Source organism: Ciconia boyciana, chromosome 6 (genome assembly GCF_034638445.1).
Source record: "Ciconia boyciana chromosome 6, ASM3463844v1, whole genome shotgun sequence".
NCBI classification, from domain to species: Eukaryota; Metazoa; Chordata; class Aves; order Ciconiiformes; family Ciconiidae; genus Ciconia; species Ciconia boyciana.
In genome coordinates, this window is record NC_132939.1 from 48,940,297 (window position 1) to 48,956,656 (window position 16,360).

General features: G+C 43.0%; 1 protein-coding gene across 2 annotated transcripts in view; it reads right to left on the bottom strand.

Moving 5' to 3' along the window:
- The window catches only part of STON2 (stonin 2), an 80,519-nt gene extending 65,534 nt beyond the window's left edge, over positions 1-14,985 (bottom strand). The window contains exons 1-2 of one of the 2 annotated variants that reach the window (XM_072863527.1): positions 14,890-14,931; positions 10,927-11,026 (exon numbers count right to left, since the gene is read on the bottom strand). The gene's annotated coding sequence lies outside the window, so the exon portion shown is untranslated. Of the gene's footprint in view, positions 1-10,926; positions 11,027-14,889 lie in introns of both variants that reach the window. The other variant, XM_072863526.1, reaches the window with a different exon arrangement.
- Positions 14,986-16,360: the final 1,375 nt, after the last annotated feature.

A 16,360-nucleotide genomic window follows, 5' to 3' on the forward strand; every position in this document is an offset into this window, starting at 1 on the left:
CATCCATGGCTATTCCTAGAGAAATGGATTTCAGAGCCTACAAGGACCAAGGGAACAAATGGATCCTCTATACTCCAAGTGAGCTGCAGTTAAAGCAAAAGTTTATGCTGTACAGCCCAAGCAAAAGGAGATGGAAACATTTCTTGGAACAAGATATTCCCAGGCCAGGCAAGCATTACACCTCTGTACATGAATGGGATTTGTATCAGTTTAGATTTTGTTACTTCTGGATTTGTGTTATTATGTGCATTAAGCTTTTGGTGCTGAATTAGTTAAAAAAAAAAAAGTGAACTAATTTATCAGATCTTTGGAAAAAAAAAATTGCAAATCAAAAGTTTGTTTGTTACTATTACACAGTACATACAAGGTAAAGCAGATGTTATACATGCTGACCCCAATGATCCTTATCATCAATTCCCGTGCAGTGATTTGACCATGAGGAAATAAAACTCTAAGAAGCTGAAATTTCTGCTTCACGTGTCCCTTTTTCACATTACAGTTTCACAGTGGGACATGTAAATCTGCGTGACAAGTGGATGACAGTTATTTCCAGTTCTCCAAAGGGCAGAGATCATAGAGCTGGGAAAAAACCTCCTTGCCTGTTTAGTCCTCCTAATGTTTTGATCAACCACATTACATAATCCCTTTTTAAAACTGATGAACCTTCATCCTAAAATGACAACACTGCTTTGATAACTAGAAACCTTCCCTCATTTCAAATCTATGTAAATTCACGGTACGTAGACATTTCTTCTTGTGACATGCTTACCTATCTGCCTTTTTGTACGATTCCACTCTAGCTAAGCCAAAAACATATATTTGAGCAAGTGACATAATTATCTTGTTCAGAAGTCTCACACCCAGCACCGTGTACAATGAGCCCTCACTTTAGGTGGGACTTTTACACACTACGTGAGTTCAAACACCAACAGTAGTAATGGTCCATAGCACTATTGAGACGCTTTAGAAGTATCGGTAATGGAATGGTGTTTTTGTAAACATACCATTCAAAGTATTTAATTACTCATGTGTTTGGACAGCAAACTCAAACATTGTTTCTCAGTACATTTCAACTCTGCTCAAAAGAAACAGCTTAGCCCAGTTAATCATTTTAAGCACTAAGGGTCACTTCTCCCATTGCTTCAAGTTACATACGTATGATGCATGCTGCAGTAGGCTTTATCACCACTACCCAGAGTTACTAGATTACAGTTACATGGAAAAACAGAAGGAGAAAAAAATTAGAATAAAAATTGAGAGGATTAAATTCAGGTTTTATTTTGCAAATGTAGTATCAATAGCAAGTTTGTGCTAAATGTATACACTCTCTAAGTATATTGCCTTACATGGCAGCACCACTGAAAAAATCCTGTAATCCATACAGTGATACCGTTTTTCTTGCTCATACATTACCTTACAATCCTCAGGACCTAAACGTTAATTGGTTACTGTACTTTGCATTTGGTTACTGTAGGAGACCATGGAAGGGAAAACAACTAGATGAGCTGTTAAGTTCTACGTAGCAGAAAAAGAAACTGAGCCAAAGGGACAGTAAAAAAGGAAAGACTCTGGCCATGGCTTTTGTTGTAACAATCAAGGTTCACTAACACCAGGAAAGTCTCAAGGAAAAATATGTAATTTTATCTTGACCACGTGTTTGGCAAACCTGTACAGATGAAACGATTCCAGTAGCATGAACTGAGCAATGATTGCTGCCTTGGGCAAATTTCCAAGTGAGAGAGCGCTCAGGGCCCTTCCTCTCAACTTGGCCTGTAACAAGCACTGACCATGAGCACATCATGACCTGAATAACAAACAAACTCCAAATTGGAAATCTGTTCTCAAGCACCAAAAGAAAGTCCCAAGTACTTCAGGGTGCCACAGCAAAACGAAACCCCAGTGATAAATGACAGAAAAAAAACCCCAAAACTTGAGAAACCCAATGAAATAAAGGAAGCAGGGTTGGCTTTGCCCATCACAGATCACACCTAAGTGACCGGTAACAAGAGCCTCGATAGTGCTCTGTCCTCAGAGCCCTGTCAAATCCACTTTGTGCCATTACAAGGCGGGTCATTACTACTGTCCCCTGGCAATTTTAGGCAGAGACGGGGTGAGGCAGAGTGTGGTACTGAAGATGACTACAGCCATCTGGCACGCTGGATGACAGAAAAGCGGTGGGGGGTCTCCCTGAGCACAGGACCCGGCGCAGCCAGACTAATTAATGGCCATACCCAATTATTCCAAGAGATATGAAGCGATCTGTCTAAATCCACACTGCAAGTCAGCAGCAGAAACAGTGTTAAAGCCGAGGTGACCTGGAATGCCCTTATTTTCTCTAGGCCACAAGAACCCAGCCACCACACATAAAACCACATCCCACAGATACACATCTCAGCCCTGCTGGAAGCTCACGTGTCCTGACAGTAGGAGAGAGCCCGTAGGGGCCGCGTTGGTAAGAAAGTCATAAGCATCTCCCTCAGGAATACTTGCGTCAAGGCTAATATCTGAAAGGTCAACAGCTGCTGTTTTCTCTACACCACAATTCATCTGCCACACAAGCTCCTCTGTTTTCCAGAGAGGGAGAGAGAGAAAACACGTAAGATGCTCTCCTGCAGGCAATACCAGGATATTTAGGCAGTTCAGCAGGCAATGGTTTCTCTCCTTCTGCCAAGGCCATGCCTTAGAAATGCTTCTTGGGTTCTGGATGCCTCGTAACAAGAGTCAGTCAGACAAGATAATGCTTAGAGGGATTCAAAACCTGATACTGGAGGGAAATTGTACGACCTCTTCCTCTATTCCTTGTACTCCCAAGACCTTGAGAAATATAGAAAGGCGCTGTAGAAGAGCAGCAATACAGAAAAAGAATGGGAATCTAATTTTTTTTTTTTTTTACAATTAGAAGTACTGTATAACAGGCAGAAATGAAGGGAGCACGCCAGAAAATGTTTGGCAGTGATAGTTCACATCCACAGTCACATCAGGATAGTAGAAGCTCTACAGTTCAGGTCTTTAACTATAGCTCGCTGTGGGGCCATGATGCATTCAAAGTGTAACTGAGGCCTCCAGTCATGTAACTACGCTAAAACTTGAAGGATAATTTCCCAAACTGCCAGCCTGCCCACTCAAACTAGAATGTGAGGCAAAGATCAGTCAAATGCTTCTCTTACTGTGTAGAGCAACAGTGCTTTAAAACTAGACTGGGAAAAGATCACAGGAAAGAGGCAACATGCCGATTTGTTTAGCAGAACATTTGCATCTCTAAAATGTTTGGGGTTTTTTTTTTCTAGTCAGTATTGCACAAATAGGAGGAAAAAAATAAGCAAAACACTAATTTAAGCGTTTGACTTCCTAAGTGCTAGACTAATTCAGAATCACTTTACAGATCAGGTTCTTCTTTGTTCAACAGAATTCTGTTGGTAGTAACAGCAGGCAACAAGAAATCTAAATGCAGTCGGGGGGAGAGGTTGGTAGCATCCCCTTCGGAGAGCGCGGGTGCGCTGTCCTTACCGCTCTTCCTTGTCTTCACAAGGCAGAACTCCAAAGCAGCACCCCGATCCCAGACTTCCACATCTGACCATTACCTGCGCCAGACTTTCTCTGCTTCAGGATGGTGAATTTGCAATAGTCACAACTATTGCACAACATAATGCTACGATAAGTGACGTTCCAAACCATAGTATGGGGAGGGAACTGGGTTTAAAAACTGGTTTCTTATTTCAAACCTGCAAAAGCGAATCATACAAGGAACATGTTTTTCAAAAGAAAGCTCCCACTGAGCACCCTGGTTTGCACATTTGATATTGATGCTTTCATATGTTCTTGTCTAAATTGTGCACAGACAAGCTAGCCGGATGTGTTCCATTTACCAAACCCTCCAAAAACTATTGTACTTTACTTGCTGTTGTGATGATTATCAAGGTGTGGTTTTTAAGTTCTCTCACCGATGGACAAAGCATGATGTTCTACAATTAATCACCCTTGAGCCAGCTATGTCACTGAAGCCTGACATCAGTGACATCACTGAAGACAGCCGTCGAGAGGTGAGCACAGATCGCAAAGCCCTGTCTGGACCTACCCTTCTTCTAAAATGGGGCTAGTGACAAAAGAAACAGGGAAGCGAGTAAGCGATCATAAGTTTACTGGAATATTGTGCTAGATGAGAAACACTCCTCTAGTAAGCACACATCCTGGCTTGTATGAAATGCCATCCTGGTCTGCCAGGTACTAACATTCCAGCATTGCCTATATGCCTTGCAACAAATTACTGCTTTACCAGTATTCACTGCACAACTCAAAAACTGATCCTGCCTCCATTAGTAAAAGGAGAGCCGGCATAATTCTTCCTGTGCCTCAGGACTGGTTTCAATTGCACAAATGAAATCAGGGCTTTATATTCTGAATTACAACTAAGTTCATGCTAGAAGTTAGGTGAAAAAGCTTCACTGAAAATGGTGGGTATAATTAGTTGCCATCAATCAGTATTAGTTAAACTCATTTTGGACTAAGAAAGCTGGGGGAAGGGGGGGAAAAAAAGAAAGACAGAAAGAAAGAAGTCAAGCCCTCAAACACTAGCCACATTCAAGACAAGGGAGAAACTGGATACTGTAGACAGAGATGCTTCACTGGAGGCTGTATGCCTACAGAGAGGATGGGCATTCATCTGGCTGGGCTGTGAGTACGCCCAGAACGGGAGAACAGATTCAGAGTGAGGGAAAAACACAGAATCCAACTGTGAAAGCATCAGGAAGACAAGGACCATTGAGGAAGTGATGCAGCCCTGAAAGAAAGCAAAGAAGTTTTCCTGTGCTGAATGTTGGCTGGAAAGGAAGATTAGGAACACTGAGCAAGAAAGCCATCTTCTGTTCAAGCCTTCCCTGTATTTCCATATAAATAACAACTATATATATATAAATAACTTCTATATAACTGTACTTCTACGTAACATATTTTATAACTTCTAAGCTGTATCAGCAGCACCTTTCCAAGGAAAAGAGTTTAAAAAGGGATTTTCATTATAAGGCAGATCCTGTTTGATGGTTATATAAAAGGCATCCTTAAAACGTGAGGCTGTCTCCCCGTTTAAGGAAGTCCTGCTTGATTATTTAAAGCCAGACAAAACCCCATACTCTGGAAGAGGTATCACGGGGAACAAGCCTGCCCTGGCAGAAAATTCTTTGGATGATCCAACTGGTCTTTCCTCATTTCCAATGTCTGGAGCGTCAATTGAGATTATGCAACTTAGTGTGATGCCAGGACACTGCAGCCCTTCAGGGCAACCCACAAATATCACGTTTGTTGTCACTCTATTTTAGACACTCTAAATATAGGCCCATTAGACTTGATGGTGCTGTTCGTTTAGCATGACTACTCCTGTTTCAAGAGAATGAAAAGCAACTCTAGAAGAAAAACATGCTTGAGCAAAGACTGAATTTAAAGGGACTCTATTCTATATACTATTACAAAAAACTACATATGAAGTAGAAACAAAGATCTTGACAAGTCAAATTCATACACAGTACAAAATATTATGTTTGCAACACTATCGTCTAATACACTTGTGTCTATTGTATTTGTCTAATTGTCAAAACATGAAATCAGAATGCATGGTATACTAGCATGATGTAGAACACAGGGTATGAGAAAATCCTTCATTTTTTGTTGCTTAGTTTTGGGCTTATTAGGTTTTTTGTTTGTTTTGGTTTTACTAACACACACTAATAAGTGGTGTTAGTAAAAACAAAACATGTTTCAGGGGAGACAAAAAGAACCTTTTTTGTAGTATCTCTGTCAGCAGGTCCACATCTAGAGAGCAGGGTCAGTAAGATGACAGTAGAGGTAATATTTGTTCCAGAGTGCTGCTTACTCATCTCTGGAAGTTCATAGGGAACAGAACACAAGAGGTAGCTTTCCTCTGGTGCAAAGGGGTAGAGCCCTTTGCTGAAAATGAAGTTCAGAATACTCTGCTTTTTAACTACCAACACTTTGGCATCGTCTGGTTCAGCGAGCAGCAGCTGCTCATCTTTATGGTACTACCCCTTTGATAGTTAGCTGTGCCTGAGAGACAGCGGGCAGCCTTGTGCATTCCAGAAGAGGAATCCAAGATACGCTGCCACCTATCTACGTGAGATCATGTACGTGCTGCAGGGGTACACGGTGAGAGGCAGACCCCGGTGGCATATGGAGGCAGCAAATCACTCATATTTTATTACACTCGGTATTTTGCTGAGGAAGCTATAAGAGGAGCCATTGCAAGTCTGAGTATCAACAGCAAGAAGGAGGATCAGTTGCACCTCATGCTCAACAGCATCAAATAGTTAATACCAACATTATTGTATGGCTTCCATGAGGTGCTAATCTTTTAATCTGACACAAATGCCCAGTTATGAAGCATTCAGGGTGTTGACAAATATGCAGTATTATACATGGAAATTCACATGAATCAGCTCCCACAGTGTGTGGCACAGTCCCTGGTTTCACAGTGCTTGGAATGGCTCAAACAGTCATTGCACCGATGCATTTGCAAGGCTATCAACCAGCAGATCATAAACCAGAATGATTGAGACTAAAAAAAAAAAAAAAAAAAAAGACACGTACAATGGCTAATCACTCAATGGTTGGGGCATTATTGTCAAAGTAAACTGTCAAAACTGCAATAGCACTGCGTACCGGGTACACTGACAGAGCCACGCAGACAGCCTGGGGAGGAGGCTCCCCCGTAAACCAAACTGTTTGCTGGGGAAACTTCTGCGATGGCAGCTCCTTGTATGCCTGGCTTGAGCCAGTGGTACACAAGCGCTGCAGGTATATGTACTTGCACATGGTACACAGAATCTACAACAAATTGCTATTTATAGGTGCATGAAAAAATCTCCAGTTTTCACACAGAAGTAGGAATGTGATTTGATCTTTCAAAATTCTGTGTTTTGAGGATGTAGAATAATTTAGCTGGCTACACTAAACCAATACTCTTAAAAAAAAAAAAACAAAAAAAACCAAAAAACCCACAGCAAGCCATTTCACTATTCTTTCCTTCTCAGACAACTAACACTTCAGTTTCCAATAGCAGACGTTTGTTTTATCATTAAATCATGTAAAGTTTAACTGCATTAGGTGACCAGCCATTCTGTATATCTAGAAGTATGCTCTACTTACCTACACTTCCAAATTATGCATGCGGAAACCAAAAGAGTAAGATGAAAGTCACATGGTAAGACAAGTGAAGTCATGAACATACCCAGCTTTCAGCGGGACTTGGGTAATGCAGTATCTTGCCTCTCAAATTTTTAGACAAGAATTTCATTCATGTTACATTTCTGGGTGCTGTCAGACATTGTGTAACCCAAAGGTAATTTTCTTGAAAGGAAGGCATCAGGTCTGGTTTATGCATGACCTATTTTGTGTTATCCATGTGCTTTAGTAGAGCAACAGTGTAAAAAAAAAAACCAACAAAAAACAAACCAAAAACCCAACAAAACACAAAACCAAAAACCACCAAAAAACCCACAACCCCAACACTCCCTTCCCACCCAGGCTCCCAGAAACTCAAGACAGGGTTGCTGTTGCCTTCAAGACTCTGGAGTCTAGTCAGGAAAAAAAAGCAGAAAGAACTTTATGAAGACTTCACTCACTTCATTGAAAAATCAATATAAAGCACTGCAGACACGGAGATGGGCGCTGGGTACTCAGACAATACTGGCAAGGCCTTTTTTCATTAAAAGGTTTGGAATCTGAATATCTTCCTCTGTGCAATCCGTCTTAGGTAACACTACAAGCAGTGCTGCGTGGCTGACAGCAGGGCTGCCTACTGAGCCTGCTCTGGAAATGGAAGTAATGCAGTCAGGTCACCCCACCTCCCCACCCAACCTCACGTAGCCATAAGCGACCATGGTTACTCTGCTCCTCAGCCCACGATACGTCTCAGCTGCACAGCATTATGATATGTGGAAATACCAGTTCACAGCAACGCCAACGCAGCATTACAGCTCTCTTGCCAGCTCTGGGGAAGCTGAGTCCAGCTAACCTTAGGCAAAGACTGCCTTACCCAGTGGACAAGTTTTGGAAATGGGATGCAGACAAGTAGATTTGAAAATATTTGAGCTATTTACCTCCCTGTTTCATAAAGGCACAGACCCACAAAGGGACTGGGACACTCTGTTTCTGTTACCAAGACTGGCAGTGACTCACTGTGGCTGAGTTGTAAATTTGACACCAGCATAATTCACACAGAAACAAAGAAAAACATGTTACAAACTAGTGAAAACTAGCAGAATTAGAAGAATTTCAGTTTTTTTCAAAACAAACTTCCTGAAAAGAAGGGATTACCACTTGAAAGGTAGCGCCTGTTTTAGTGCCACTGAAGAGCTTAATGCAGCTGTTTGGAGCTGCAGCTCCCAAGGTCTGTGGCCACCCTCAATCAGTCCTAGCCCCAAGCATATTTGTATCAATAGCCTGGATTGATACAGGGAGAATTTGCAATCTTTTCTGGAAAAAAGTGAATGCTGGTGCCAAACTCTGAGCACGCATGTAGTGTGGCAAACTAATGCAGCTGCCTCCATTCAAAGAGACCTGGACAACTGCAGAGGTCAGAGATGAGTTATTTAGGAGGGGAAAGCCCAGATATGCCCAATCTCTTCTACCTCGGTTTTATCCCCTTCAGTGACATTTGAGATTCTGGCAGTGAATACTCCCAAAAATCCATGCACCCATCAGCTGAGATCTTATTTCTCATGCTGAACTCTTGTACCTTATAATTTGGAATGATATTTAGGAACATGCACCTGATGTTTCCACCATATATAATTTCTATATACGGGATATAATTTTTAGCCACGTAAATAACTGAACTCCAGTGAACTGGAAACAACATAGCAAGGATTAGAGAGAAAGGAGCATTGCTGGTGGCAAGTTTCTGTCCTCAGGAGCAGCTAGCAATTAAACAGCAACTAATCATTAAACTTCATAGGCCAAATTCTTCCCTACAGCTGTTCCATTGAAACCACTTTATTAGAAAATAAACTGGCCTTGTGCTGTGGAGCTTGACCAACTCAAGTTTCAGTTATGCAGCTAGTAATACTTTTTCTCTTCAAAAATGCTTAGCAGTGCTTTTTCCATGTGTTTCCATCACCCACACAACCACAAAACCACCACGCAGTTCTGCAAAATGGTACCTTCTGTTCACAAGAGGCCCCTGGTTCAGATAGCAAGAGAGCAAAATTACTGTATCGTATACCCACCCCCATTTTCAGAAGTAAATTAAAGATAATTCTTTCATTTCATTTCACAGCTGGCAAACCCAAGAGCCCACAGAGAGAATTAGTTTATATAAATACTCATGTCTATAAATGCCAACTAAAACTTGGCCTAAAAGAGCATAATGAAAGAAGAAACACAGCTCAGCAGAAAGACATCCTTTCTCTCCAGTTCACCAGGCAGGTCTGCTGCCCTTGGACCAGGAGCTCTGCTTTGAATCTCAGCTCTGGAGCACACTGCCTGCTCTTTGAATATTAGGATAGTTTTGTACTGCTAGAGCACCTTCATGGGATCCTGAAGCGTATCGGTCAGTTCTGTCCTCTGTTTCAAGCTGAAGGAATTGTGCCCAGACACTTAGTTCAGTTACCTTAATAAAGCCAGATGAATCACATCTCATTTAACTCCGGACACCCAGTTAGACATCTGAGATAGTCATCTGATGCTCTGTTTATAGTCAATAGAAGGAACACAACACCTGCAGAGGATCCTTCATCCGATCTATTTTCGAATGAGGTGAATCCCCCTCCAGAAAGACTATGGCAACTAACTTAGGCTTGCACGTCTTTTTCACACCTAAATTAAGGCAACTGAATCACAGCCAAAACCAATGTTGTACCAATACTCCATTTCTCCTTCCACTGATATGCTGTGTTAGCGCAGGTCCTCCCCTCTTCCCGGGAGTCTAATTCCCCAAACTCTACAGCACACACTCCTGATCGTACAGGGCTTCTATGCAGGTATTTATTGTTATTACTAAATAACCTACACACACATTTTCAGGTTATTTTCCCATGCTGCTTTTTGGCTCCCTCCTTCATTACTTCTAGGGCTGCTATTTGTTTCTTTCAGGACTCTTTCCTAGGAGTTTCACTTAGTTCTGTCTTCCCAGAGGGAAATGCCTGCAACAAAGCTTAAAACCCACATTTAATATTCAAGATAAATGACTTTATACAATAAAAGATATCAGTAGGATCACAATCTGTCTATCCCACCTTCCCTGTCAGTATCAAAACACAGAACAACTGCCTTACTCTGCAAAGAATGAACAAGAGGCACTTCAGCAGTGGGTCGTTACTCAGAGACTTATTTCTCATTTCATATGAATGCCCCTGAGCGATACGAGATGAAATCACCAAGTGCTGATTTGAACCAATGGCACAACTAATCAAGACATTCCTATAGCATGACCTCTTCCAATAAATAAAAATGTACACTTCAAGAAAGTCTTATACATATTTCTAGACATGTCACTGCAGTGGACTGGTAAACCTTAATATATCACTGCTGAGAAAATATTTTCAACATTTTAGGCAATATTTACTGTCAGAAAAGTACCTATTGAAGGATTTTTGGGATGGGTGAGGGCAAAAGCTCTTTAATTTTATGGCTCCCTTTCACCAACTGTATCTCTATAGAACTGATATTAAGAAATCTATACGTTTCAGTAACCTACTTCCTTTAAGAGTATTTTCCATTAATAAAGCACTGTTTGTTTCTGTAGTTATCTGACACATGCATCGATGTCTTCTCTTAACTTTTTTAACATTATGCTATGATGTTTATATTTTCCCTTGTATTTTTTCTGTAAATATATACTGAGGATTATGTTACATTAAGAAAATTGGTAACAAGTTGCTATATCCTAAGTTTACACTAGCAAGCAGTATAAAACCTTACCAATAGGAGCAGAGCTGTAGGGTGAAATACTTGGCATTAAGGGCACAGCTTTCACACTTCTTTTTTGTGGTTTTTATTTCCAATCATCTCCAATCTGATCCTGTAGACAGAATTTGCATTAGCATTTGGAGTACATTCAATGAGCTCCTGGAGTTCTTCTGACTCAGTTTTATCCCAAACAAAATTAGTTTATGTGCTCTGAGATGCAACCTGAAGTGCAGTAAGTGCAGACGATCAGGACATTCAATTCAAAAGTGCATTCCTGCTTTAACTAATGCACTAATGCATTTGCATCCGTAGTTTTTCAGAAAAGAAGGGAATCTCGGAACCCTGATGCTCGTGTCCTGGTATCTCCACAGGATTGCATTTTCTCAGTTTTTTCGATCTCAATCTCTGAAATTTTACACCCTTCAGTTCTGAAAGAAATAGGACCTTCCACACCATTATCCTTATTTGCACATTTAAAAGACAGTGAAAATTGACCACAGAAGTCAATAGGGGATTCATAATCCCTACCTGGGAAGCAATCTTACCCATTTAGACACCTTCAGATGGATTTCTCGCCCTGTTTAAGGTTCTGGCAAAACTTTCGCCATCTATAAGGAGCAAAGATTTAACCCCTAATGTTTCCAGATGTATGAGCTGAGCTGTAAGGCTTCTCGTTGACTCAAGTGCATCTGGTCACAATTACAGCCATAGTCCCGAAGACAACACATGCTCATACCCAACACATACAGAGACAGGCATTCCTTCCTTGAGGTTAACCACTTGTGAAGTTATTACATCCATTAGCAGAACTTGCAATCCTTTAAGAAACCACCCAGCATGGTTAGACTGCAAAGAAAATGTATTAAGAAATCAGAGGACAAAAAAATCTGGTTTTGCCACTGACTACTTTATGGATTTTTTTCTTTTTTATAATGCAACTAACAATTCAGACAAATTGCCCGAGAATTGCCTTCTGAAGGCTCTCCTTGCCGAGCTGACTGCAGAGTGAGCTTAAGTGATTAGCTCAGATGCATCCAACTTTTAGATGGCCAAGATGACATTAGAAGATTGCCACCACCATCACATGAATCCTTATAGTTCCATAGCTTATTTCCTGATGATTTTTTTTTTAAGCTTTCCAACTTTCAAAGAGAAAGCTAACATTGTTGCAAAGCTTCTGAGGCTAAAACCTTTACTTTCAGCCTGCCTTTAAGAACAGGGCTTTTCAACAATTCAAAATCCACTTATTCAGTTAGTTTATTGGCAAAGATCATGACAGGTGCTTTGCACAAAGCCTCAGTGCAATACTTGGGTTAAAAGCTGTATGAAGAAAGGGAACTACCAGGAACAAAGGCTCAGAGCAGGAGAATCCACAAGCCACGATCTTGTAGCTGATGCCACCTTGGCAACTGCCTCACCGACTGCAAAAGTCACCACTTCTACAACAGGGGCAACAGAAGCCTTGCAGAGCAGAACATCTTGAGAGATTTGTAACACACATAGATACCATTTCTCATCTTCATCTGCTGATGCCAGACTTGAGATAGCTGAAAATTAAGGACTCTATAAACACGATGTATTTAGCCCACTCACAATATGGTTTTAACCCCCACACAGTCTGGGTTTCTCAATCAGGGAGCTGTACCAACTGCCAGCTCTTAACAAGATAGCTGGCAAGGTAGCACAAACAAGGACTCAACATGGGGAGTTGGCCACTACTGAGATGTAGCTGTTGCTTTTTTACCTCGCGTCCCTTGGACTGTTATCTAAACCAACCACGCAGCAGAGTATGAATTATGCCACTGATGTAACGAGGGATCCAAGGAACTTGTGTAAAGGAGAGATCTGCAGTTAAAGACCAAGCTATACTGTTAAGTCCTTAATTATCATTAAGGAAGTGAATCATAAGAGAGTACAGCTAGTCAGAACTGAGATACAGTGCAACACGTGAGAGGAAAAAAAATCTGACCTTTTCTCTTATTGGAAAGTTTAATGGTCATGCTCTTGATGGCATTCATATTTTAAAAATAATTCAAAAGCTACAACTATAAAACAGCAGCGAGCACTAAAGTTGCCAGCTGTATTCCCATATCTAAGGAAAATGATACGTTAGATCTGCTTGGGAGTTATTGCTACTTGCTTTGTACGTGAGATCTCCATAGGAATGTCATGAAAAGCCTTTAACGTTATACAGAAAAAGTCAAAGATTTACCTGACAAAAGCATGATATAACAAATTAAACATAATTAATAGCAAATACCGCTTTACGTTATAATCAATCAATCTGAAAATTCTTGGAGAAGAGAGAACGTTTGGAAACTGAAGTATTTAGGAAAGTGATATGCGTTGCACAATCCCATGTAATACATCTCACTGGAGATGGGGGAAACTGCTCTGCAAGCTTCTTTGTGATAACACAAACTTTGTTTACTAACAGAAACCTGTTTATCTGGAAAATATTAAGGCAAAGTCCAGAGCTCACTTATCTGTGTAACACAAGGTACGTTTCAGTCATCTTGGCAGAGAAAAGAAAAAAAGAAATCAGAGTCACGTGCCACAATTAGTGAACACAAGCATTTTGCAATCAACCTGTAATTTGACATTTACTTGCCCAAACTAGTAAGTTTATAAAATGCATATTTCACAAAAGACAAGAATGATTCATAGCTGATTCACAAGTAAAGAAACACCAATGTTTGCAAATTTTTGCCTTGACAATACTAAAAATGCCCTCAAACCAATACTGTGAAGTTATTCTAAGGATAATTCCCAGCAAAAGGCACAACTAAGTATGGGAAGACCTGAGCTGTAAAGCATTGCCTGACCTAGTCAACCAGTTGAGCATTTTTTTAACTTGTTCCTCTCTGCAAAACTGAAGTCTCAAAAAGGATTAAACCACGGGGAAAAAAAAAAGAAAAAATCAGAAAAGTTGAGTCTGATTACAGCCAATTAGGCAACAAAACAATCAACAAAAATCAACAGAGAAAAGTGGAGCTGGGGTACAGAAAAGATATTTAACACATGAACTAGGCAAATGCGCAGGGAAGGGGCTGTCTGGTCGTGTATCAACATAAAGATCCACTTTGCATGGAAATATGTAATTTGAGCTTTTTTAAACCTATAATTTACATAGTGTATTCAAACGAGACGACAGAAAGATGAGTGGCGATTTTTCTTTGCCTTGCAATATCTTAACCACAGGAAAACATTTCAAAAGCAGCACAATCCAGGGCACTCAAGAAAGGAGAAATCCAAAACATGAGTAATTGCATAGAGCAGCTGAGGGGTAGGTGGATACAAGCAGCTTCCACACGCTGCTGCTAATGACTCATTAACCCTTCTGCAGACGCAGAGTAATACACTGCTAGCCCACACTGCTAGCCCACAGAAACACAGCGTGCGTTATTACAAATCACAGCGGAGAGCGCTCATTTGGGAGAAGATGGCTGGGGGGTTGCTAGGTGCCTGTCACGAACAGTCTTCATGGTGAGCAGCCGCGAAGGAGGCTGTAAGGACCAAGGGGGGACAGGCTGAAACGCGGTCCACACGGTCACGGCTGGGAGCGGTGCCGTGAGCCCCGGCCTGGGGAAGGGGCCGGAGCGCGGAGGAGAAACTTCGGCTCCATCGGGGCGTGCAGCTGCGGACGTCCCGTCCCGTCCCCTCCCCTCCCCTGCGGCCGCAGCAGCGGCTGCCCCGAGGGGACGGCGGCAGCCCCAGCTCCGCCAGCAGGCCACCTGCCTTCGGTTTACGTTTCCTCGGCTCCGGATGTCCTCCGCCCGCCCCGGCGCTGGCGCTGCCCGCACACCCACCCCCCGCAAGCCCAGACCCGCGGCACCCCTTCCTCGGCCGTCAGGAGGGCAGAGCGCGGGGGCCGGCCGGGCGGCCCGGGGCACGCAGCTCTCCCGGCCCGCGCCCGCTCCCCCGCCGCACCGCGCCCGCCTCCGCGGCCGCTCCCCCGCCGCCCCGCGGACCTACCTGCCGGCGGCGGCCGAGGCGCTGCGCGGGGCCACGGTGCCGCCGCCCGCGCCGGCGGACAGCGCGCTGAGCGGGGGCGGCGGCGGCGGCGCGGCCCCGTCCCGTCCCGTCCCGCCCCCCGGGCAGCGGCGGCGCGGGGCCGCCGCCATTGGGCGCTCCCCGGCGGCGCGGGGGGCCGCGGCGCCCCATTGGCCGGGGGCGCCCCGCCCCGCCCGGCCCCGGCCGGTGTCGGCCCGCGGCCCGGCTGGTCCCCGGCGAGCGGCGGCCGCCGCGGCTGCGGGCGGGAGGCGGGGGGCTGCCGGGTCAGCCCTCGGGGAGGCGGCGGCGGCAGGGCCGAAACCGGCGGTTGAATCGCTCGGTAGCGTCGGGGCCTCTTTTTAAATACGATTCGAAGTCGTCGCACTTTCCTGCCCCAGGGGTAGCCGCCTCTCCTAGGAACGCAAACACAAATACAGAAGTGTAGATAAAAAATAAGGCAAAAAAAATCATTCTGCGCGGGGTCGTGCAAGTGGCTTTCTGAAATACCACCATATTTATTTGTAACCGATGATTTTGTCTGCCCACTTCTAACACAAATTAAGAGGTCTCTCAATTCTTTTGTTAGACCCTGATGAATTCCACAGACCGGCAAATACCCCCACGTCATGTATTAGTCAGGGCTAAAAGCTAACTGCAAGGTCTATGAACCACATTGTTTTTAAGCTGTTAACTTGTAGCAGGGTAATAATGTAATAATTGTACATCTAACAACGTAAATCTAAAATATTAATCTTATTTCTGCCTTTATCTTTACAGATTTCAAATCGCAAGTTGCATATGCAAATTCTTTATGGAGGCTTTAATTTCTAACCCTACTACAATTCAAGGCTTCTGATGAAAAGCAAGTTACGGCAAATGAACAACGTACAACACACAAACGTCAGCACAGATGTGTACGTATACACCCAGTAGCAGGTTCAGAGCATGACTCTGGAGAGCTGAGGAGGTATCAATTCACCAAAGAGCTTCCAAGAAAATTGAACCTTGCAAGCTGAGAAATGTTAATAACCTTAACATTTGCATTCAACATTATTGTAACAGCCTTAATTAGTAGTGGGGACTGACTGTAAAAAAAAAATCATCACGCAAGTTTAACTTCTCCAGGTGAACTAAGTTTGTAAAGCGCTCTTGTAAAACACTGGGAAAATCTCCAATGAAAAGTGCAAGATAACCACGCAATTATGATAACTGATGTTACGCTCGGCAGTTTAGCATATCTGGTTCACCTGATTTTCTCTTGAAGGAGCTTCCAGAGCGGTTTGAAGGTTTACTACTGGTACATACGAATCTGGGGACACGCATTAAGAAGTACACCGCCACTCAAACAAAAACCCAAAGCCCCTGTGATCCAAGTGGGGGATCTCCTCTGGCACAAACCGTTGACACGAGTACCAACTAGAGGTGGTTGGGAGAAGGTAGCACACAACTCAAA